The 25,755-nt window shown below is 40.8% G+C and overlaps 1 long non-coding RNA gene across 1 annotated transcript; it reads left to right on the forward strand.

Annotated features, from left to right (window-relative positions):
* Window positions 1–49: 49 nt before the first annotated feature.
* On the forward strand, window positions 50–13,563 carry LOC131082123 (uncharacterized). The gene is made up of 3 exons (XR_009114312.1): window positions 50–587; window positions 12,574–12,623; window positions 13,457–13,563. It is a non-coding gene; the product is annotated as an uncharacterized LOC131082123 (long non-coding RNA).
* Window positions 13,564–25,755: the final 12,192 nt, after the last annotated feature.

Here is a 25,755-nt window from a genome sequence, read left to right on the forward strand (position 1 = left end):
GCTCCCCCGCCGCGCCGGGCCTCGCCCCGCCGCTGCCCGGCCCCGCCGCCGCGGCCAGTCCGTCCGCCGAGCTGCGAGCGGCTCCCAAGCAGCCGGGTCCGGGGGGGCTGGCACCGACACTGCCCCCGGGCTGCGGGCGGAGGCGCGTTATCTCTCTGACATAGCGCCCTCCCCGCCGCGGGGTCCAACGCGCCGCATCATCCCCGCGGCCGCCCCGCGGAGGCGCCGAAACCCGCCGGGAGCGGGGCTGCGGGGCTGCGGGGCTGCCGGCTGCTGCTCAGCGCCCGCCCCCGCCGGTGCCGCTGCCGGTGCGGATCTCGGGCAGGGCGGCAGCGAGGAGCCCGCTCGCTAGGCAGGGCGAGCGGCGCCCGAGGATGCTCCCCTGGCCCGGGGCTGGCAGGGGAGATGCCCTCCCCGGAGCAGCACCATTTACGTAAGATCAGCGCTCACCCCGCTTCAGAAGCGTCTCCCTGGATTTGAGGGAGGGTTGGGAAGGAGGGGAAAAAAAAAAAAAAAAAAAAAAAAATACTCCACCACCGCCAAACTGAAAGAAGCCAGCGAGGAGGAGGAGGAAAGCCGATCCGCAGGTACTTCGCCGGTACTGCTGCCGAAGCGCGCCTCCCGAGCCCGGAGAGCCGAACGGAGCCTCAGCCTGGAGGATGCCCGTGCCCCCCTCCCGCGCCTCCTCCGCTCCCCGCCCCGCTCGCAGACGGCACCAGCCGGCGCGGGGCTGCCCGCTGCGCGGCCCCGCCTTGTGCGCGCCCCCGCTCGGGCCCGCTCCCGCCCGGGCGCGTTCCCGCCGCGCCGCGGCCCCGGCCGCGGAGACAGCGCGGGGCGGGCGCTCCCCGCTCCCCGCTCCGCTCCCCGCTCCGCCGCTCTCCGCACCGCGCAGCGCAGCCCGCGGGGCGCGGCGCTCCCGGCGGCGGAGTGGGGCGCGCCTGCAGCGCGGGGCTGCGCGGAAGGACATGGTGGCGGTGGCGGTGGTGGTGGTGGCGGTGGTGGTGGTGGCCCGGTGCGGGGCAGTGGTGGTGGCGGCGGTGGCGGTGGTGGCCCGGTGCGGGGCGGTGGCCGGGGCGATGCGGGGTCAGTGGGGCCACGCGTGCGCCCCCACGGAGCATCCCGCGGGAGTCGGACCGAGCGTTCGGCGTCGAGGTCGTGACAACAGCGAGATGTTGTTCATCAAGCGGTGGTTTTCTGAGCAGTCCTCTCTGGGACTAAAAAAAGCAGCCTCTTTTGTGGCCTCGTGTTGGAGGCGGCATGTCTTTAGTTGCTTTATAGTGCGAAGGGCAAAAATATCTTACTTCTGTGTGCAGAAGATTTCCCAGAGGAAAGACGTCTTTTTTCATGCAGGAAAGTTTGATGCTGCAGTCTCTTTGGGGAAAAGTTTCCGCTGAAAAGCATTTGACCTTTGTCTGTAGGACTGGACCTTCCCGATGCAAATGTGCCTGTGAAAATCAACCTTACACAAAAGACATGGCAAACATGGGAAAGCCTGCGACATGTACCTCCTCCTCCTCCTCCTCCTCCTTCCTATGGGAAGGGCAGCTCTCTGGTACTGCATCGGGCTCCTTTCCCAAGGTGACAAAGCCAGAGCACACAGGCTGAATTACTGAAAAGGCACTGAGGCCCCTGCTCCGTTCAGAGGGTATACATGGAGGATGCACCAGAACAAAGTGTAGGATGGGTTCTCAGACAAATAGCAGGGCTCGCAGAAACATTTCAGAGATAGGCTGCGTGGGCTGCAGGCCAGCACCAGGTGCCTGGCAGCAGGAGGGAGCCCTCTGCAGTGAGCAAGGTCCGAGCAGTGAGCAATGCTTCAGTAGCAAATTGGCATTCTTTTGGAGGCTAAAGAGAGGTTTTTTGGGGGGTTTACTGGATTTTGTATGAGTTCCTGCGCTGGGATCAGACTTCCCATGTCCTAGTTTAGGGAGAAACTTTTGGAAGGACCAGTCTAATAATGCCCAGTCATTGTGCCCCAGCTCTGTTCAATCTGAATTTCATTATGTGATTTGAGATGTCTCACAAGAGAGAAAGATATGCTATCTATCTAAGGACTGAATCACTCTCTAAAAATGCTTATTTCTCTTTGTCTGATAAAATGACTTTAAATTACCCCCCTTTTGTAGATGTGATTCATCTGGGTTGATACCTTTTTCTTAGAGCAGTTATTGCTCCTGAAATAGTTTGTGCGCTTTTTTTATTATTTTCTATTATTCTGAAATCTTCATTTCCCATTGCTCTTACTATCTTCCTCTACATTACCTCCTCAGAGAGCCTTTCAGAATAGCAGTTCCCATCACCCCTGTGGAACAAACTGCCAGACTTTTGCTGCTATCATTTTCCATTTCTGATGCTTCTCCTCTGCCTTTTCCATTGCAGCTAAGCTAATGAAAGAGTAGGTCATGTGACAAGTGCCTTAAATTCTCTCGGTGCGAGGCAAGCCGCAGGCATCCAGTGTCTGGCAAAATCGAGTCCATGATGTGTCCTGTCTGTGACCTTGTAGTGGGTTCACGCTGGCTGGATGCCAGACACCCACCAAAGCCACTTCTCCCTCCCCCCACACAGATGGACAGGGAAGAGAAAATATAACAAAGGGTTCATGAGATGAGATAAGGACCAGGAGAGATCACTCATCAAATACTGTCATGGGCAAAACAGGCTTGAATTAGAGATATTAATTGAATTTGTTGTTAAGAAAATCAGAGCAGGATGATGAGAAGTAAAGTAAGACCTTCTCTGCACCCTTCCCTCCTTGTTAGCTTTGCCTCCTCCCCCAGTGACTCAGGGAGAAACAGAATGGGGATTATGGTCAGTTCATCACACATTGTTATTTCCACTGCTTGGGGAAAGGAGTCCTTTCCTCGCACCAGTGTGGGGTGCCTCCCACAGGAGACAGTTTTCCATGAATTTCTCCAGTGTGAGCCCATCCCACGGGCACAATCTCCTCAAACTGCAGTAATGTGGGTCACTCTTCCACAGGGTGCAGTCCTTCAAGGACAGGCTGCTCCACTGTGGGTCCCCCATGGGATCACACATCCTGCCAGGAAACCTGCTCCAGCCTGGGCACCTCTCTCCATGGGTGTGCAGGTCCCTACCAGGAGCCTGCTCCAGCACAGGTCTCCCACGGGGTCACAGGCTCCTCTCAGGCATCCACCTGCCCCAGCATGGATCTCCTCCGTGGGCTGCAGGTGGATTTCTGCATTGCTGTGGAGCTCCATGGGCTGCAGGGGCACAGCCTGACTCACCATGGGCTGCCCCGTGGGCTGCAGAGAAATCCCAGCTCTGGTGCCTGGAGCACCTCCTGCTCCTCCTTCTGCACTGACCTTGGTGTCTGCAGGGCTGTTCCTCCCACACATCCTCGCTCTGCTCTTCTCTGGCCACAATTACAGCTATGCAGTGACTTTTTTTGCCTCCTGTAAAATCTGTTATCCCAGAAGTGTCACCACCATTTCTGATGGGCCCAGCCTTGGCCAGCAGCGTGTCCATCCTGGAGCTGGCTGGCATTGGCTCTGCTGGACATGGAGGAAGCTTCTGGAAGCTTCTCACAGAAGCCATCCCTGTAGCTCCCCTGCTACCAAAACCTGGCTGTACAAACCCAATTCAGAATTCTATAAGCCAATCCTTAATCTGCTTTAGTTTTGTTTTGCAAATGAATATATAACACCTATATTAGATTTTCTCCTTTACTCCAGAGCACAAATGCACTGAATAGATAAAAGAAGCAAGCTAGCCAAAATTAAAAAGTTAAAAATTTTGACAGGAAAGGCTATTTCTAAAGGTTCTTAATTTAAAATACAAACAAACAAACAAACAACAACAAAAAGGGATAATTTATCTGGAAACTGTCGTTTTTGTTCCATTTTTTGGTTTTCCCCATTTTGACCATATTTAAGGCAATCTTACAATTTTTAAAATTTAAAAACGTCCAAGAAAACACAGGAAAAAGTATGAAGCAAGAGAATAAAGAAATGTTGAAGCCAAATGAATTAAATTAATCAAAACCTCTGCATTTTCTATACACTTCCTTTTTAAAGACAGATTAATTCTCCATAAAAATTGATTTAATCATGTAACAATTTGTAAATTTTACTTTGCTGTATTAAAATAAGATTCACTGAATTTGAACAGCATTTCAAGAAATTAATTTTGGCAATGAATTGTTGAAAGACAGATCAAAATACCCTCATGGAGGTGGAAGGAGGTGCTTTAGCCAGCTCTTTCCTGAAGTGAGTACATTTAGGAGGTGGACACTATGAAAAGCACACATAGCAAGGCAGCTTGAAGGCAGAGTAGGTGAAAGAATAAGATATTGGTCATGTTCTATCTGAGCCACAGGCAATAATAATTTTTTTTCAATATTTTGAGATCTTGCATGTAAACACACAAAAGATCTGGTTTAAATAACTTGGTAGAAGGAATAAAAACCACTGTCATCTGTAAGCAGATTTATCAAACCAATTAAACAGGATAATGAAAAAATATGTGCTTTCCAACATGTTACCCCACCTAAGTCATAAGGGAAAAAATGGAGCCACCAGTGCAATTAGATGCAACCGACTGATGGCAGATTGTAATTTATTTATTGTGCACATGCACTTTTCCCTCTATAAAACGGTAGGAGTGTCTGACTAAATCTATTATGTAAATCTCAGCATCTTTTCACTTGCACTTAAAAACTATTATTTTTCTTTGAGGCATTTATAATCACTTTTGCCTGAACTTGATACAATTAAAATCCAAGTGCTCTGCAATTCTACAAGCACTGTAGTTAGGTACCTGATTTGAAATAAAACTTAAACACAAATAAGGCACAGAGGTGTTTGTGTAGGTGTTTGATATCAGAGATCTTAACTCACATTCAGAATTACATTGTTTAAAATCAGCAATAGAGCAGTGTGTTCAGGACCAAAAATAGAACGCAGAAATAAAACTTAGAAAAAAATAATGTTGCTGGATAAGAAAATAACTGTATTAAGATCAAGGCTTGTACTACACTTTCTCTGAACGGGTTTAAGATCCTAGACAATTCTTGCTGTTGTTTTTTATTTAGAGTAACATTGTCCTTAGCATCCTGCTCTGGGCATTCCTTCAGGACAGTTGTTCACTTAGGATCAAATTTCCAAGACAGTTTGTCCTACATAGCTGTCCTATATAGCTAAAGAGCTGAGAAATATATTTGAAAGTACATATAGCCAGGAATGTAAATGCTCACATCCACTCCTCTTCAGCAGTGTTTTGTGGGTACAAGAACATTTGTGTGTCCTCGAAGCTTTTGAAAAGTGCTAAATACAACTTTGTCGAAAGCACCTAAATGACACCTAAATCAAAACCAGCTAAATTCAAAGCCTAGGTCCTGTTTGCAGAATCAATTTAGAAACTTAATTCAAACATTTTAAGAGCATAAGAACAACTATAGGTGGTCTGAACAAGCATCTTTCTCAGTTCATGGTGTGCCTCCAGAGTGATTTCATGTGGATGCCTCAGGAACAGTGCCAGCTAATGTTAGGCTCTGTGACTCCTGAAATATTTAATTTGGTGTGAGTTAATCTTTGAAGTCTGCTGTGACTTAATGAGTTCCTGTACTACCACCGGGACTTGGCAACTGATTATAAAATCATAGAATGACTTGGGTCAGAAGGTATCTTAAAGATCCTCTAGTTCCAACTCTCATGTCTTGGGCAGGAATGCCACCCGCCAGATCAGGTTGGTCAAAGCCCTCACCAATGGGCCTTGAACACTTCCAGGGATGAGGCATCCGTGATATCTCTGAACAACGTGGTTGCAGTGTCTCATCACCCTCACAGGAGAGAATTTCTTCCTAATCCAAACCCACCTCTTTCAGTCTAACCCCACTACCCCTTGTTCTATCACTTGTGAAAAGCAATCCTTAACCCTTGCCAAAAGTCCCTCTCCAGCTCTTACTTTAAGTACTGGAAGGCTGCTGTAAGGTCTTCCCAGAACCTTAATGATCTCCTTCATGACCTTGTCTCACTACAAATAACTAATAAATCTTCACAGTTCTAATCTCAGTGGGAGCCCCTTGAAGCTGAGGATGAGCTCAGATCCATTCTGTAACTAGGTGAGTTACAGGAATGCAGCCCTGTCTTGGAGCATGATGGGAGTTCTTTACTTAAGCATATTCGTAGAAAATATCAGGATGCTTGACCTAGAAAGTCCCATTATATCTGAAACAAAGGAACTTCTAGAGCTGAGCTCTGTAGGAAATCTGGCTGCAACTCCAGATGCCAACTGGCTGAAAAATTGGCTTCTGAGAACATGCTAGGCATCTGTCTTTTATTCATCATCATAGGTCTCTAACAACATAAGGATAAATAACTTTACAGGAGCCAAGGCATAGCATCAGACCCTAATCAGAGAAATATTTCAGTATGACAAGCCTGCTCACAGAATCATAAAAAAAAACAAAACTGGAAGGTATTTTAAGAGATTGCCTAGTTTATCTATCCCCCATCCTGATGGATGTTTGTCTGAATGGCATTTAAAACCTCCAGCAGCAGACACTCCACAGCTTTTCTAGACAGTCTGTCCCAGAGTTTCACTATCCATTCAGGACATTTTTCCCAATGTCGGGCCTATCTATCAATTGCTGCAATTTAGCCCCTTTTTTTAAATCTTATCTACTGTAGACTGACAGAATAATTTATTTCTTTATTTGGAGACTGGCATAAAGTCTAAGGTAAAATATCCTCCTTTTTTAGTTGCACAGCCTTTGTTCTGACTTTTAAAACACCTCAGATGTACATGGTGAGGAGATGGGTATCAGGAGGGCGTTAACATCCTGGGAATAGCATTTGGATGGGCTTGCCTTTCCTATCTACAAGAGGTCTTTATTTATGCAATCCTAACTGCTGGGGCAGATGGACTTCCAGAGGTGTAGTTGTAAGTGGCAATAATTAATCTGTTATTTAGGAAATCTGGCATCTCACAAACAGATGATGCACAAAAGTAAAAGTTTCACCGGGCGATATTGCCAACACAAATATCTTAGCTGCTGTATTAATCTGGGGAAAAAAAAATGAAAACAAACTAAACTTAGGTAACTGCAGGATTCTGTAAAGCAAGTTCAAACATCAAATTAGTGTTAGTAAAAAAGGTACCTAGAAATGTAATGAACTTCATTGTTATATTAATACCACATTAACTGGGAGCAAAGCACTTAGACATATTTCACTGCTACAGAAATTTGCATCACAGAGATATGTAGGGGATAAAAGATAATGAATTCATAACTGAGCCAATACTTCCAGTAAGCTTAGTCAAACGATGAGTTAGGACAATAAACATTCCATAGTTTTGGTACCTAATTAATACAGAATGCTGAAGAATGCTAAGGTTGGAATAAATGTACATTTTATTAAAAATGTATGAATGCAGTCCTGGAACAAAATTATTCATTAAATCATTTTAATGCAGATATGAGAACGACATATAAGCCTGAAAAGCTTTCTGTGATGAGCTGTGCCTTGGGTTTCTTGAATTCGATATTCAGACTTGCATACCAAAGTAGAAGGTGATCAGTTTTGTCCTTGAATAAGTCCCAGCACATGCATCAGATGGATGAGAAGCACAGCTTCAGATGAGATGTAGAATGACAAATCTCAGTTCTTTCGTTGAACTGGCATCACCTATGCCAGAATAACTGCAAATCCTTGTAATTGAAAAACCAGGTAATATTTGGTTTGGCTGCACAAAGTGCATGTGTTTGTGATTTCCATGTGCCTCATTCAGTTTACAGCTCAGGAATCTGAGTGCCTTCCCAGCTAGTATCAGCTGTTTTCTTCAAATCCTGATGGGAGAGATGCTGTAGGATGGATTCAGTGCCGCGAAGTTACTCAGAAAATTCCTTTGCCAAATCTGGGGACATGTTTTCTTCTGTATAACTTCAGTATCTCCAACTTTAAAATCTTCCATTTAATTTTCTTTTAGAGTAAGTTACAGCTTTCATCTGATTGGAAATATTACCTTGCTTTGTTTCGAAAAAAATGGTCTTCTGTTCCTGAAAATACAGCTTTTGAAAAGTTGTCACTGGCTTATTACTCTCCTGGCTTACTTTTCTGTCTGTCTGCGTGTTTTTCTAACTATTTATATTGTTTAGAGCTCATTTTCTACCAAACAAGTAAGCATTTCCAATTACATCCTGGCTTCAAGCTCTCATTTCCTGATATTTCTTTATAATATTTTTAGCTCCTGCTTTGTCCACATGGTCAGGTAACTCTGTAGTTCCTCACTGGAGGTCTGTTTTGCTTGCTGTGGGACATGGATCCCTGCTGGCACACACAGCATCACACATTTTATCTCTAGAGGTGGCACTTTGTACCACATCATGCTTCTTGATAAGGCACACAGCAATTTTTTCTCTTTAACATAGCACCTTCCTGAAGGATACTTTTCCCATGGTGTATAGTTTCATAAACAGATTCATAGGTACTTATTGGTACAGCATTATTCTTAGTGTTCTCTGAGCAACCTTAATTCAAGTCACACCCACTGCAATAATGATATATGGGACTCTGCCAGTTGCAAGCTGGATGCAATTTCTGACATTAATCCTACAGTATCACCACACCATTTCTGGCACTGTTTGATCCCCAACATCTAGATGCAATAACAAATCTGTCATTGTTGAATTGGTTACAGCCACTGATGAGATTACTTGGTACAACCTGCAGGTGAGCTCTTGGTAAACATTCACGTCACCCTTTCACACACAGCAGCTTTAAACTACCTCCTTTCTGTAGAAGTCGATTATTTTCATCTACTACAACAATACAGTATGGACAGAAACATCCATTCTGATCTTAAAGGTCATCATTTATACCCTTTTGAATGACTGAGTTTGTGAATTTGGCTTGATTCTGTCAGTTACTTTGAAATATCAGAAACTACTTGAAAGCAAAGCAATTGAATAAAGCTGAAGTCAGCCTGTTCTGTGGCAGCATTTTCAGCTTGTTCAGCAAAAAGTACTTGCACTCCATCACAGCACAAATACTTCAGTCATAAGATAATGTAACTACCATAAGCTCTCTTTAGTAATATAATTTCATTAGGATTTTCTAGTTTTCTCCTTTCTTTGAAAAGTTGGTACATCATCCATATATTTTGTGATTTTCTATTTTATTTTTAGAAGATATCATGAAGGATGAAGAAGCTTTCTGCCTTTTAAATGTGTCTCTAGCCTTTTTTCCTTTGGTTAAAAAAAAATTCAGACTGTTCAAGAGCTTCATCTATTTACTGAGTCAAAAAAACAGATTGCACCCAAAAGCTATTGAGTGGCAAAATTGCCTTTTGCTGTAACTTGTTTCAAAATAAATGGAGCCATTGAAAGTCATTAAACCAGAAGGGGAAGAAAGGTGGCCTTGTTTTCTAAACTTACACACATGGAGAGCTTGTTGTCACAGCATCTTACAGACAGTAATGGTAGCAGGCAACAAAAATTCAGTTTTCTTGGAAAACACTGATGGAAACAGCTCAATGCTAACAAATGTAGACACTTTGAGTTCTGGAAATTAAGTTCATTCTGCTACTGCTGCAGGTAATTTGATTTTAGTACCTTCAAAATGCTACTTAGGATTCAATTCTTTTGCCAAAGCACAGGCATTTAGGGTATTTTGAGATGGCTTCAGTAATGGCACTTGGTCTTCAGCCCAGCCCTATGCAGGTGCCATCTGTATCTCAGGGAATCTCACTTGGTGGTGGACACCTGCCTTTTGAAAAGCAAACTAAGCATTACTATTAAATAGCAACAATGTAGGTTTGCACGTTTACTTTCAGTCCAGCTTGATCACTTAGCTGTCTTCTGGCTGTCAGACTTGGGAGCTATGGAATGGTAGGAGGGGAAAAGGACACCTACACCTGACCTGTTAATTAATGAGACAAGCGAGTACTTTTAGTTTTGCCTAAGTCTGAGGTGCTTTATCACTGAGAAATTCAAAGAAGGACAAGTGCAGAGTGGCTGGCAAGCACTTTTAACAAACTCCCAAGATCTTTCCAGGCATTCTGATTTCTGCTAGAGGCTAAACAACATTCATAGGTTGCATGGCTCACCTTTCTTCTCTGCAGTGACTTTGCCCAGAAGCCAGGAGCAAAAAGAGCTGGGGCTGCACTGAGGCACACAGACATATCTGCAGCAACAAAGGGAACCCTTTTTGTTGAACTCAGCCCACCCAGAGAGAAACCCCAACATTTCTACAGTTGTTCTGGGTGACTGAGAGACCACTGGGTAGAATAGATGCACTTTCAAACTGCTGAGATTATCAGAGGACTGAGCATGTTCAGGACTGAGAGAAGAAATTGTGAGCTCATTTCTCTGTCTTCAGTTGGAAGTGTAGGAAAATAAATGGAGTCAAGAGGTAACACCAAGGTGTTGCCAGGGCTCAGCAGGCTTTGCCCTCACCAAGCCTTTTCTGCACTAGCAATACTCAAGGTGAGGTACCTTGCTATCTTCTCTTTCAGTCTCACCAAGTCTACCAAAGAGCCTAGAGAGGACCTGAGCCCTAACTCAATAGGTTCTGTAAATAAAAATAAAATACGATCTGCATTTTGCCAGTCTTTTGTATAGTCATAAACCTCCCCCAAGCCCTTTTCCACCTCTCTGAGTTCTTTTGAACACAGGTGTTCTTTTCTGACCTTTAGTTCCCAGCTTGTTTCAGTGGATTACCTTAGTGAGGTGGTAGCAGCAAATCTGGAACTAATTTACTTGTTTTCACACATGAGTGCTATGAAAATACCCACATGAAGTCTTGGTCCACAAAGTCAGAGGGACTTTTCATACTGCCTTTGAGAAGTAAGGGAATTCTCTCAATTCCTAAACTTCTCTAGGAATACTTGCAACACAGCTTAGACTAGCACAGCAGTCTCCATCACCTTGGTTGTCTAAAGCATTATGTTCATGAAAAGTTTAACTGTCTTACTGTTGATAGTGAAACAAAAACAATTACGTATATACCACAGTGGTAACTAATAAATCTACTGCTAAGGAATTGACAAAATTCAGAGAAAGGTAAAACCTGAATCATCAGATTAAATGAGCATCTTCTCAGAGTCTGAATATTTTGTCAGAAGTTCATAGAAAATGCATTTGAATTAATAGAAAGTGGTACTGATGAAGCAGCAGACGTACTTCCACAGGTTCATTGCCTTTCAAGAAAATGGGCATTGTATCATATAAAAAAAGGAACTTTGTTTATTGGACAAAAGGCATTTGATATTCTAGCACCATAGAAGTGTTAAGTAAATCTTTGAATACCTCAAGTCAGAATGCCATCAGATTTCACACTATCAGGACTACACAAAATGAGTCCAGGATATGCCCATGCCTGTTGTAAGAGAACTTCTCAAAATTAATTCTGAAAGGGCATTTGGCACAAGCAGCATTTCTGACTTTCCTTATACAGTTTCATACTCTTTGGCATAGAGGTAAATTTCAGTTTATAGCACAAAAGCATTCAGCTTCTTAGCTGCCACAAATGTTAATGAGAATCTTTTGGCTAAACCTCTTCCTGCAAATTGGAAAGTTTACATTTAAAGGTCACAAGGTTTCCATGACATTTGACGGCAATGAAACATATTCCCAGGGCACTCTTTATTCTGCCACAGAAAATCAAGTTGCTGAGACTCAAAAATCATCCCAGTAGCATTACTCATGGTTTATAAAGAACAGAAATCTACACTGGTCGCTAAAATATCAGAAATCCAGCCAGATTCTCCTGCACTCTTCTCCAGAAATAACCACAAAAGCAAACAGTCTGTAGAAAAATGAGTGATACAGAAGCATTTGTAAGCCTGCAAATTTGGGTGAGGTACACGGGTGGTTTTGAACAAGTTTCTACCTGCCAAGTCTGTTTCTACTGTGAAGCAATGGCAAAACCAACAAAAAAAATAAAGATGTCAAGAAACTCATTTACACTGTAATGGTGTTACATACATATAAGCCAAAAAAAAAAAAAAAAGTGGACAGCCTCTAAGTGGTTCTGAGATTTTTTGGGTGGGGTTTTATGAAAATCATTGTTTAAACCTCCAGAGTAGACTGTGTGGAGAAAAGGATGGCACAGAAGTCTCTTTGCTCTCAGGAGCTGAATGTGTCCTATAATTTGAATATGGCCATTTATCTGGTTCTGTAGAATTTTTGGCAATGGGCTTCAGAATACTTGTGAAAGACATGCCATAGTTTTCTCTTCAGAGAAACAATTACTTTATGACAGATAGCTCACATTTCTTGCCATTTAATACACAGCAACCCTCCAAAGAAGTAGCACTCTGTCCAAAAGGATTGGAACAAGAAATGCAATAGCATCTTCTCTATTACTTTTTCACAACATTATCCCACAGAATCTGTCCAGGCACAGATTTAAAGCTGTTTTCTTCAGATAGCTGCAGCAGAAAATTGGTTCTGTCTTTCACAACTTTATGAAAAAGAGTTACAAAAATATAATTCTCCTAAAGGTTCCCTACCATCATCTGTATTGTATGGCTACATGCTATATTAAAAATGCTAACGTTGCCTGAAGAAGGAAGAAAGAAAAGTAGATAATTGGATTTTCTTCTGCTTGTCAGGAACCTACTACTCAACACCAGGCACTGAATGGAAGAGATACCACTGTTTGGTAAGTCATGGTAATTGAACAACTGACCTAAAAGGGCATTTGACTGTGAACTATAGGTATCTGTTAAGGGTTTATCACTGCTCCTGATTATATTATCAAAGCCTAGAAAAAGTCACAAATGCTTAAGAGGAGCAAGCACTTTCTTCTGTTATCTGAATTTTTATTCATGTAACTACACTAACCTTAGAAGAATTATCTGTGATTTATAGTAACCAGAGATAAGAATCAAGACAAAGATTGCTTCTTTAAGTTAGATATGTGTCCCATCTATTTCATGGGGCTATTTCAGACTAAATGTAATAAAACTGGATATGTTCTGTTTGGGCATAAATCTAGATTAAAGACAAACCAGAACATGTTCTTGATGAAAATTGACACAAGAGAAGATGAGCTGCATTAACTGAATGTCTCAGGTAATAAATGGTGGACAATGCTGAAAATGCTCCTTCATCAGCCATAGAAATCACAAGTGTAAGAAATCTTGTTCTATCCACTAGCATTCTTATATGGATCCTTTTGTTAAAGTTTGGATACTGAAAAAAATTTCCTCAATACAAGGCAGATTCCATTCTCCAGCAGCCTTGTACTCATGATGAGAAACTTGAAAAAGGAGCCTTATTTTTTTCTGTTCTTTGCATTCTGTTGATGTATAATTAGGCAATTTTTTTATTTCTTTGTAATAGCTGCAATAGTTTCTACTGTGCCTTTTATTGAAAAGTGTTGATTTTGAAATGTGCATGTTTTCTTCTATTATTTCATATATTTTTATCCCGTACTCCTTTCTTTTCTGTGTCACTAACTCTCACCCCATTCACCCCTTTTATTTATTGCAGTTAGACTGGTGGCTTGCACAGGAAAAGAAGAAATGAAGGTGGAGGAAAATTAAAATAATGAGAAAAGGAAAATTGAGAAGAAAGAAAAAGATAATGCATGAGTCAATGTTATAGTGCAAGTTAAATTAGGAAAATAAAAGATCTTTTTAAACAAAGTGCCTAATCTCCTGAAAGATTTGTCAGCTGTATTTTCTGAGGTCATTTAACCTCAATTTCTCTGTTCTGTGAGTCACTATAATAAGTATCGTAAGTATCATAAGGTGCTGGAGCAAAAGGCAGTAAGTCCTGGGTTAGGAAAACAGAGCACACCTGTCACTGGCTGGGCTACATGGGATGTGCTGCCATTCCTTCTGGACAGCACATCCCTCTCCAAACCCACTACCCCATGTAAGAGGACTCCCAGTTGATGACAATTGCCATCCTTCTGATGGCTGTACCGAAGCCAGTGGCCACAAGGAAGTGTCCCAGAGCCCTTGATTGTCATCCTGAGTGGGTGGAACCATTTGCATTCAGACTTCCCAAGAGCTGAGTGCTTTTCCAAGTGATCCTCTCCTTTTCAAAGTGATCAGTTACTTAGTGAACGCCAGTGCCAAAGTTGTTGCGTGGAATCTGAGCTACTGCACTCTTTCCTCCCTTGTGCACCTCCTTCTACAAATATTATGCAATAATAAATATTAAACTGACAAATAACATTGTGCACATTAGCATTATTCCCACAAAAATATGTGCTTGCTCTTGGTTACTTAGAAAAAATCCCATTTAAGAGTGCTGTGGCCACTCAGGCCAGCTGCTTCTGACTTCCAGGGTGTGCTAACTCTTTTTACCTAGCAGGGACTATGAATTTTCCAATTTTACTCTGAATTTGTATCTTCAGTACTACAAGTTATTTATATGACAAGTTTGCTCAAGTGAATTTGATTTGCCATTGAAGTGTTGAAAATAAACTTACAGATGTTTGGAAAATTAAACTTGACCTTTCAAACCTGTGGAACATCATACTTCATACTACAACTGCTTGCCATGTAAGCTCCAGCTACTGATGATGAGTAAGCACAGATAACATCAACTAATTTAACACAATGCTCACAGAGGCATCATTGTTTCTTTATTGACATCTACTTTTATTTCAGTTGTTTTTTTTCTCTATGACATATCTGCATAGACAGCTGACATATCCACATCAGCATTTGTGACAAATGGCAGTGAAGGTAAGTTGCCATGATAGGAATGTCAAATGGCATGGACATAGATACAGAATGTCAGCTTTCCAGTTCTGAAGTGGAGAGTCTCTGTTTTAAAATAAAACCCACTCAGAATGACAAAAATTCAAAGGGATATGTTAGCTAAATGCTGCGGTTTGATTTAGTTTCTATCAAAGTCAGTGGTTTGTCTTTGGATAGTTAGCCTTTTTCAGAGTGTGCTGATCTGTAGTTCCTTTGAGCATTACTGCTTGGACATAATTGGCAATATAACTGAATGATCAGGGTTAGTGATGCCAGTGAACATTTTCTTCAGAACAGCATAAAGCACTTGGATCAGTAACAGTAGAAATTACCTCATCAGTAACTGCCAAAACAAAAAAATCTTATTTTATTATTATATAAGAGCACATAGATGAGCTTTCATGCTCTACAGATCTTGTGTTTCTAATACAAAAACTTCAGAATGTCCCTTGTTGCCTCTTTTTTACATGCTAGTGGAATGATGGATTCTGTATTAATCCTCTAAAAATGCATATTACAGAGCCCTGATGATAGAAACCAGAGTTAACTTTCAGCCCACTGAAGTTAGAATAGAGTCTGACTGATTCAATGAGCACTTTATTGTATCCTAAACACACATATCTCTCAGCATAGCTATGAAAGTACTTGGAAATCAATTAAACTTGTCAAGTCTTGAGGAGCCAACTGGCCACTTTCCCATGATTTCTCTTTTCAGTGTATATAGTAGTGGGAGGTCATGGGATAGACTTGACACTTGGCATTTTCTTTTTCTTCCCTGTGTCTTTGCAGAATTATGCCTGACACCCTCAGGCTGTTGCTGAGGTGTCTGCAGAGGGCAGAGCAGAAGAAATGAAAGGTGATTCTGGCAGACAACAGACTCCTGTTAGTCTGTCAAAAGAATTTGTGCTTTAGGTATTTTTGCCACCATTCTTGTCAGCTTCAGGTTGGCATCTCGGGAGTTTACAGAAGTCCTTGTCAGAATAATACAAGCAGAATTATAGAAAGAGAAATGTAGGAGACAACGCAAAAGGAGAGACTTAAGATTAATTGCGAAACTGCACTTTTCCATTTCAATGTTTTTTCTGCTAGCTGGTCTCAAGCTGACACTTGACTCTTGTAGGTGTCCTTTAGCACAGCTAAATTACCGAAGTAGAGGGAAAACTGAGGGAGGAGAATTTATTTGGCATCATGAGGAGTTAGGCTCTTTCTCTGTGCAGAGAAATTAACTCTCCTTGGAAAATCTTCCCTGACAGGATACAAGCTAGTTAAGTGGTTTGGGATTTTTTGGTTTTGTTTTTTGGGTGGTTTTTTTTTTTTTTTTTTTTTTTTTTTTTTTTTTTTGTGTGTGTGTGTATGTGTGTGGGTTTTTTTTCTTTTTTAGTACTTCTAGAATTTTAGATTATATATCTATTTCACATCCTATGATGTGCTTGAAATCCTTCTCTTTTAGAACTGTTGCAGTGCTCAGTAGGCAAAGAGTACCCTAAGCTCCAGAACATTTGGAAGAGACCAACTCTAACATTCTTAATTTGTATGGATTCTTGGGATTTTTCTCAGTACACAGTAATTTAAAGGCAGTACCTCTTGCAAGGACAAGGGCCTGATACAGCTCATAATCAAGATTCTTAACTCTCTTTTCAAGGTAAATGAGCTCTCATGCAATCAGAGGAAGATGAATGCACAGTGTCAAAGTGATTGCAGCAATGTTTCCCCATGTTCTTCCTAAGTTTTTGTGCTAAACTAGTTAGTGAAGCTTTAAATTGGATTTACTTCAATCTTTTTCAGGCAATATTTGGAACACTTTCTATGATTTTGATCTATTTAGAGCATGTATATCCTTTATGTGGATACATAACATAATATGTAACACTTTGTATGCCCAAAGTGGCTCAAGGATACCATTCTAGACCCTGGTGCGGCCCAAGAACATTGAGGAAATAAGTTTTATGCAAGGAGATATAGGTGGGGCTTTTATCAGGACAAATTAGCATTTCATCTGGAATCAAAACCTTCTGGTGGCAGAAGCCCCACTCTCACTTCTTGTCAATATTGGTCAATTTGCAAACATCAGGATAGTGACATATCCGAAATACCACTGCAGGACAAGGAGGAGGAGCTAAATTTAAATTGTGCCTACTGGAAATGAACCACTAAACAATGTTTCTGCCTACAGTCCCATTTTGAATGCCTGTAAATGTTGGGAAGAGAGGTGCACAAAGGCCATTAGTGGCCTCTTCCTTTGGAAAGGGCAGGAAAGATTTCATTGTATTACACAGCAAGCAATTAATGTTAAAACACTTGTCATTTCTAGGAAGGAACTCCCATTTGTGAGAATTTTGCTGGCCAAAACAGGGCTCTAGCAGACATAAGAAGGCTGCTACCAAGGTGCCTTATGATCTCTAAAAATAAATAGAGCAGTGTATTTCACCTATACATTATGGAAATAAACAGTAATATAGTGAGGAAGGATAAGGTGGCATGGGTAAGTGTATAAAACAGATATGAGAAAGACCATGCTAAAAGTTTTTTCAAGAGGGGTTGAGGTTTCTTTTTTAGTCAACAGCATAGTACAGTGGTGTAGTGAGCAGTGGCACTCAAGGCAAAGTATAATTCACCAGATATTTTCAGTAAGATAAGTAAACACACTTATATGACTAGTGGCAAATAATCAAGAAATTTTTACAGATTGGTCCAGGAAATCACCAAATGACATTGAACAATTAATTTAAGCTTATTAGTTCTGCTCAGATGTCCAAGAAATTAGATGCCTCATGATCCTGTCATATAAGTATTTGCCTCTAGCTGAGACCAAGACCCTGAATTATTTTTCTCAAACTATGCCAGTTTGATACAGCATTTTTGGCCATTTCCTTTATCAAAATTGTAAAGATGCTAACTAGTTTCTTATTAACTCACTTTTAAAACTTGTATTTTTCCTGTTTTCAGTATTTTTCTTTCTTTCTTTTCATCAGTCTAGTCTACATGTGAATATGAAGATAGATGTTATCTGTAAGCCATGCCAGCCTACAGGCTGAAAACCTGTGTCAGAATGGGCTAAATGTGCACACTACTGCAATAGGAGTTATTAAGATGCAAACAAAACATATCTCTGTATCGCTGTTCATACACAGCTGAACGGTGCCAGAATCAAACTTATCTTGTTCCTGAGGTAAAAAAAAAGGCAGAACTGCTCTTGGTGTGTGAGGACCAGCATAGGGAACATTTGGACAATGCTGAACATGCACAAGTCCATTCTCCCATGAACACTGAGGGAGGTGGCAGATGACATCAAGAAGCCACTATGAAAGCCATATCAATTGGGAGAGGCTCCCCGAGAAGTGGGAGAAAGAAAATGTCACTTCTGTCTTCAAGTGGAGCAAGAAGGAGGATTATGAGAACTAAAGGTTTTTTAGCATCACCTCTCACCCAGGGAAGGTGCTGGAGCAACTAATCCTGAAATCATTTCCAAATATATTTGAAGGTGATTGGGCATAGTCAGCAGGTATTTATAAAGGGGTCCTGAGCTTTGTGGTCTGTCCAGTCCTGTTCTGAGCCGAGGGGCTGGGGAAGATGACATCCAAAGGTCCCTTCCAATCTCAGTTATTCTGTGATCTTTGCTTTAGGATGATATTAATTCCCACAAGTCCTACTTCCTAAGGAGAATCATAAATTTTACTGTTCTAGTCTTATCTTGAAAATTGAAGGGATAATCCTCAGGAGTTATTTCACCTGAGTAAACTTCAGTTAAATTTTTCAAAGAAAGTATATTTCATAGCTCTGTCAAAAGAGATGTAGTCAAATATATTCTTTTAACAACTTCAATAAAGAACCTCCACAAAACCAAATATGAACAGGGAAGAAAATCAGATGGTAATCAGCAGTTCCACAGAATTCAAGGAAATAAAGACATCCTCTAACCCAGTCTAAAATCTCATTATGTCAGGAAATCTCAGAAGATACTCAAATGTCATTAAGAGTGAGACAGCTTGCTGAATTCTACAGATCACATTTTCTCAGACATGATTTTCATTCCTCTTCATGTGATTTTTTGGAAGGAAGTGTAATTTCTACCTATGATTATTCTCACATTGACCAGAGAAACTATTTTAGTGAGCACAATATTTGAGATATTCTTTACATACTACTGAGAGAGCAGACTTTCATTAGCTCAGTCTTATTTCCCTCTAGGTTGCCCTTGGACTGCATCCATCTCTACACCCAGTGATATTTAATATTCCAGCTTTTGCAACAATATCTAGAATTACGTGGTGAAAGCCCCACAGCCTTACAATAACCTGGTTCATTCCATTCTATCTTCCATCTTCCGCTCCTCTGAATTGATATTTGTCTCTGGAGGAAATAAAAGCTGAACATTACTTTCCTGGAGGCAAGAGGGTTTTTATACATTTTTAAACTGATCACAATGGTTATTTCATTACTTAAACATTCAAAGAATATAATAACAATCCCCCTTTGAGAGTCACAGTTACTGCTGCCCCTTCTCTCCCCGTTCTTCCTGCTGTCAAGGAAATGACACAGGCAGGTACTCCAGGCACTTCAAAGTGAGTGGAATATGGATTCTTGAGTAAGTTGGATCCTTATAAAAAGTTACATCTGAGAGAACTGGAGATAAAAGTGTGTAGTGGCCATGGCCCTCAAACTGGAAGCTGTGAAGTCTAGCAATACACAGTTTTCTATGGAGCATTGATGCTCCCAGTTCAGATGTAGCTTCCATACTATAAGGGGGACAGAATATAAGTAAATAAAGGTAGTATAGAAAGTAATATTACCCCCCCTAAAGAGTTGCATCTGGGTTAATTATTAAAGATTAGGAGCAGGCCAATAAGAAGAAGAGTGCTATAAAAGGGTGGGTTGGTTGGTTGGTTGGTTGTAGGGAGTTGGAGTAGTTGGCTGCTGTGAGGGTGAATCAGTGCCTAGAGGAGCTGCCTATGAGAAACATCAATGAGGTATGAAACTCTAGCAATATGGAACCTTTGCAATAAAATAACAACACTATATCATTTGCCTTTTCAAACCTGTAGCATGACTATGGTACTACTGAAGTCATCAGAGATGCCCCTTGAGGTATCAAGCCATGGATTGAGGGGTTGACCTATAAAATATTTCACCAGTTGTATGGTGTAAGGTGGTATGGCTGGGATCAGCTCTAGGTCCTTTACAACACTTCTGCCAAGAGATCCAAATACACAGGCAGCAGGCCCAGGACACCACTACTTCATGGATCAGCCAGAGCACCTGGCTGTGGCTTCTCAGGACAGACCCTACTCCTGTGGCCTCTGAGAGCTGGAAAACCCCAGCCAAAATGCCAGTAGCTTGTTGGAGTCCAGCTGCTGCTTGTTCACTCCCCAAATATATGTTCCACAGGAGACTGACTGCTTACACCTTTACCCTTTAGAAGGCATAAAACTCACAAAAGTTTAATCAGCCCTTGCGCAGTCTCTCCTGGTCTTTAGTTTTTATTTTTTCTTTGCTCCTTTGCCTTACCAGTTGTTGGTGATCCTTCCCAACCATGATCCCATCACTTGCCCCTTTACCAGGCTCTATCTACTGGCACATGACGATGGAAAGCAAATTCAGTTTCCCAAGGTTGCTTACCACATTGGACTGCCTGCAACAAGAGACTGATTATCTGGCATTCTGTCCTATCATAGTGAATGGCAAAATCCACCACAGTCAGCCTAAGAGAGGATCACGCCTATTTAAAAATGAAACGGATAAACATTTTTTTAGGGAAATAAAAGGGAATACTGCTCCTGTAATGCTTTGTATCTTTTGTATTTATTGTAAAATGCCTCCAGGCTTCCAGAGATCTTGCAATTATTAGAGTAGACAACAGGATATATTTATGTGTTGCTCAGAAAGAGGAATGTTTTCTTTACTTTTATAAATAAATCTTCTGTATTTTTGATACCTGCAAGCATAATTTGCCTGGTTCCACACATCACAATAATTTTTGCTTCCTGTTAAGCCTTTGTCTGCATTAAAACACACTACATAATCCATCTAAGAAGCTAAATAAGGTTAAGAATCAATATTTTATTCCCTATAATTTAATTTTTAAAAATAGACTAAGTGCAAGAATAGTTTTTAAATGTTGTATAAGCAATAATATGACCAAAATCATAGAATCATTTAGATCAGAAAAGACCTCTAAGATCCTCAAATCCAACCATTAACCCAATCCTGCCAAGGCCACCAATACACCATGTCCCTAAACATCAAATCCACGCAACTTTTAAATACCCCTAGGGCTGGTGGCTCAACAACTATCCTTAGCAGCCTGTCCCAATGCTTGAGAACCCTTCATGTAAAGAAATTTTTCCTAATACCCAACCTAAACCTTCCCAAGCACAACTTGAAGCTATTTGCAGTCATCCCATCCTTTGTTACTGGGGCGAAGAGGCCAACCCCCACCCTGGTACATCCCCCTTTCAGGGAGTTGTAGAAGAGTGAATGGTACAAATGCATGGTGCAAAGAGTTATTATGGTAGGAAACACAGCAAAATGTGTTCTGCTGTTTAGACAGATGTCCCTGGGATTCAATCCACTTTAGCCAATCAGAAATGTAAATCATGCCTGGAATAGCAGCCTAATCACAGGGGGAAAAAGAGGCACCTCCAGGCAATTCACCCCCTCTGTCCTGAGATGGATGTCAAAGGTATGTAGGATGGGTCAGCTTTTGGAGAAGGTTCTATCTTGATGCTTTTCCTGCTGATTAGAAGGAGACCAGACAATGAGCTTGGGTGAGATATTGACTTTTTAGAATACAATTAGGTGAAATTAAGCCCCCTCTAAATAAAGTTGCATCTTTCCCAGGGTTTTCATGTTGTTCATGTGACAGTCATTGTGTATGTAAGTACAATAGGAAGGCCAAATGCTAACAACTTCTTACGTGGGATTCCTCTCAGAGGTTGAGTGGGATTTCCATCAAAACCATTGGAAAAGAGGCCACTGACTCTGAAAGCACGTTCACTGTAGCTCTATTCATTACTCAGCTCCCTTAAGAGCAGCAGCCTCAGGTTCTGAATTTTCCCATTGTGCATCCATACTGGCTCATTTCTTTTCCTTGTGTCTTGCATGACTACCAAAATAGCTGTCAGGATCTTTTACTTCAGGTTATGAACATTGCATGCAGCTTCAATAGCAGCCAGAAAAATATATTCAAAATCCAAATCCTTAATGATCCTTTTAGATATTGTGAACACTAATGATTTTTGTTTGTAGCAAGTGCTGCTTTGAAAAGAAGCTTCAGGGAAAAATACGGTGCATTTACATACAGACAAGTAAGTTCCCTTTACTTGAGAAAAACTGCTTCTCTGTATCTCAGGAAAAGGGAGCTGAATGAGCTGCTTTTATGGTAGAAAAAGTAATTACTGTTCCCTGAGCCAAAGTGGATCTGTCTGGCCTTGCTTGCGGTAAAGCTGGATGCTGAAAACAGTGCTCAGCCTTTAAGTGCTTGTCTTTTAAGCGTGAGAACGTCCTGGGAAGAACAAACAAACATCCTTTCTTACAAGCAAACATCTTTACTTAGAGACACGTGCTTTTTTGTCCCAGCTCGTGCTTTTTGTCCTGTCAGTTATTAAACGAGTTCCTGAGAGCTCGAGGGAGGTTTGGCTGGGCCAGCCCACAGGTCAATATGCCAGCAGCATGCTCTCCTTTGAATTCCCCAGATTTCACTCAAAACTTAACCAACAACTTGGCTTTAAAAGCAATGCTGCAAGGTACTTCCCCCTGGCTCTGTCAGTCTCATCCAATACATTCACCACCACTTGCTCTTACTGCAATTTTGTGTTTTGTTCATAAAGAAAGTCACTTTGCTCTGACTCTGGTTTTTGTTTGCAATTGTCAGTCAGGCTGATGTTTTGAGCCTTGCAAAGGCGTTCAATATTTCAAAGCAAAGGTCAATGGAAAAAGCTGGAAGTGCCTTATATATTCTTGTAGGCTTTGGTAGCCACCAGGTGCAAAAGCAAGACTGAAAAAGAGCAATGAAAATGCTTTGCACACAGATCTGGAAAAAATAATCTTTAAAAATCCAGAGGTAATCTAAAAATTGTATTATTCCAAGAAGGAGGGCAACACAAGATACTTGTCAGTAAATTTAAATTACAGGTTAATGGAGGCTGTGACTGTGGGTTCAGCAAAAGCAGTTGTTGACATTGTCAGTGCAAATGAGAGATGACAAACAGGCTACACTTTTAGGGGACTGGTTGCAAGAATGGGTAATGTAAGCCTGATGCACAAGAAAAGAATTAAAACAGCACATGACTTTGTCTGGAGCAAAAATTTAATGCGCAAAGTACTGTGGTGGTACAGTGGATAATTGATTTCTTTGACCTCATTTATTGGCTGATATTCTGTCAAACAAAAAAGAATTTGCAAGGACATTAAAAAAATCATAAGTTAAACAGTTAAGCCAGTCATGCATATGGCATACGCAAATGTATCCCAATATCACGTCTTTCAGCATTTCTTGTAGTTCCAGGAACATGACAGACATTAGTTAGAAGGCAGCTCCATTAATCTTCCTTCTGAAGCATTGTATAAAAGGACAAGTGGTTTTAAAATGGAAGTTACAAAGTAATATTTAGCTTTTCTTTTTTCTTTATCATGTAGTCCATGAATCCTGACAATGAGGAATACCACAAAAAAAATACTGCAAAAGGAAAGCAATTGTCTTCAGAATTCAAACTGCCTTATTTCACAGTGCTGTATATGAACCAGGAGAGCTTGGAATTGTTCCCATAGAGCAAACCAGAAAAAAAGCTCATGCATCTTTTCCTTCATGTAAAAAAGGGTTCATATTCATCAGTGTCTTAATTCACCATTCCAAATCAAAATCATAATGTTAAAGACATCCTGGTCTGTAGAGATAAATTTCCTTCTAAAATAAAGAAAAAAAAAGGAAATTGTAACATTTGTCTTTTTCCTCACTAGGCTAGATAAAAAAGCACAGAAATTTAGAGCATATCAAATTACAATGGCATATTATGAAAAAAACCATGACCTCCATTTGTAATTTGATTACAGGAAAACAGAGATGTAGAGAAAGCAGTTTGTCATAAGTGGCAGTTGATACCCTGCAACTCAATGCTTGGTAGGTTGATTTTTCTTTGGGGGGGGGGGGGGGGGAAGAGGGAGTTCATTAAAAATGGATGTCAAAATGCTTGGATAAAATCCATATTTTTAATATATTTCATGCATATGAAGGTGCAATTCTATTAGTTTTTACTAAATCACTGAGTGTTGCTTGTCAGTGGTTTTGAAAATATTACACACTATGTCCACCATAGTGGACATTGTGTGTAATATTTTCAAACTGCATTATTTTGACTGTGTGTTTAAATTCATGTCATGATTTTGTTGAAAATCATAATTTTTATTTAGGATTTCATATGAAAAGTGCTTTTCATGAACAATCTCACATCATAGTACACTGGGCAGTGTTTTGTTTTTACTTAGGGAAATCTTTTTCATCCAGCTACAGCTTTCCAGCTCACAATAATAACAATAGGAGATATTCTTATACATATGTAAGGATCAAAATACAGATATTTGGGGTTTTTTTTTCTGGAAAGCCCCTGAAGATTATAAAGTGAAATGAGTACCATGACATATTCAAGTTATGTTCTCTTTTTTACATTTCGTAAAGAACAGTAAGTGCCTGACAATTTCTTATCTTTATTGTGTCTCAGCCATAGAGCTTCAGTTAAATTATAGTTTGAGATCTTAGCATTAATATGTTAATTGCTTGAACATCACTTTTTACATATAATATGACAGCTACTGAATAGCACAAACTACATATGTATACTAATGCACTTTTTCTCAGATTCTTGTATTCTTCCAATTTTGTGAATATCTTTGAACAGAAACTGTTTATTTTTAGCAAGAACATGCTCTTCTACAGGTCCTGCTTGTTTAGGAAGGTATTGATGTAAATGCCACTTGGAGTCCTTTCAGTTTCAAAGAGGTTTTATCAGAGAGATTTTAGAAGTCATGTATGCTACTCTGTAGATTAAAGTTACATTCATTACAAAATAAAGGTTTGCTCACTGATTGACAAAGCTCCTTGCAAACTTTGGCAACTTGTACATGGGTTTAATTGAACTTTGCTTTTATATTTGTGCTGAATATCTTCTGACCCTATCAATGCTCTGTGCATCCCACATGGTCAAAAATAACCTGTAGATATTTGACCAAAAGCATGGCTGCAGTGAACTTGCCTTTTCTTTGTTGTTGTCTTCCCCTCTGTTCCTTCTCTCCCTCTTTTCCTCCTATACAAATCCTCCAGTCTTCATTTTTCTCACATTAGAACTGTTCCTGAATGGAGCAAGCTGTTGCACACAAAGAACATTGAAAATAAGAATTCTTGCCTGTCCAATAATGACATGGCTCTGGCTCTTGGACCAAGGCAAGAATTACCCTTTTAAAATCCACCATCTCCATGAAAGCTTAACTTTGGACAAGGAAAGAAAATTATTTTTTCTTATACTTGGTGACAGAGAAGTGAAAGAATTATCTCCCTCTGCTGCACATCTCCAAATATTAGCCTGGGAGAGAAAATAACCCATTTTCAATATTCAGTGCTTCAAGGTAAAACACCTGGGACAAAACAACCACACTGACACAAACACAATATGATTTATTACCACTATGTAGGAAAGAGATGCTGTGTCACAGTATAGCACTGTGAATGTCATCCCTGCTCAGCAGCAGTCAAAATATCCCCAAATAAGGGGACCACAGTTTATGACAGCCTCACATCTTGAACACTGGGTACACCCCCCAGATATACAATATAATAAAATGCATAGTTGATTTTTAAAAGGAGACAATAAAAGGCAACAAACCACAAACAAGCAAGACCGTGACCACACAGTCTAGAGAAAAGGCAAGTGAAATAAAGGGTTTTTTTCTCTAAGTCTGAAAAAAACAACCACTGAATCTTTCAACATAACAGCCAAGAATGCACAATCTACTAATCAGACAACAGCTGCATTCCATGCATAACTAAACTACGGAAATCACTTTCAGTGTCAAAAATAATAATGGGCT

The sequence above is a fragment of the Melospiza georgiana genome, chromosome 3, assembly GCF_028018845.1.
Source record: "Melospiza georgiana isolate bMelGeo1 chromosome 3, bMelGeo1.pri, whole genome shotgun sequence".
Lineage (NCBI taxonomy): Eukaryota > Metazoa > Chordata > Aves > Passeriformes > Passerellidae > Melospiza > Melospiza georgiana.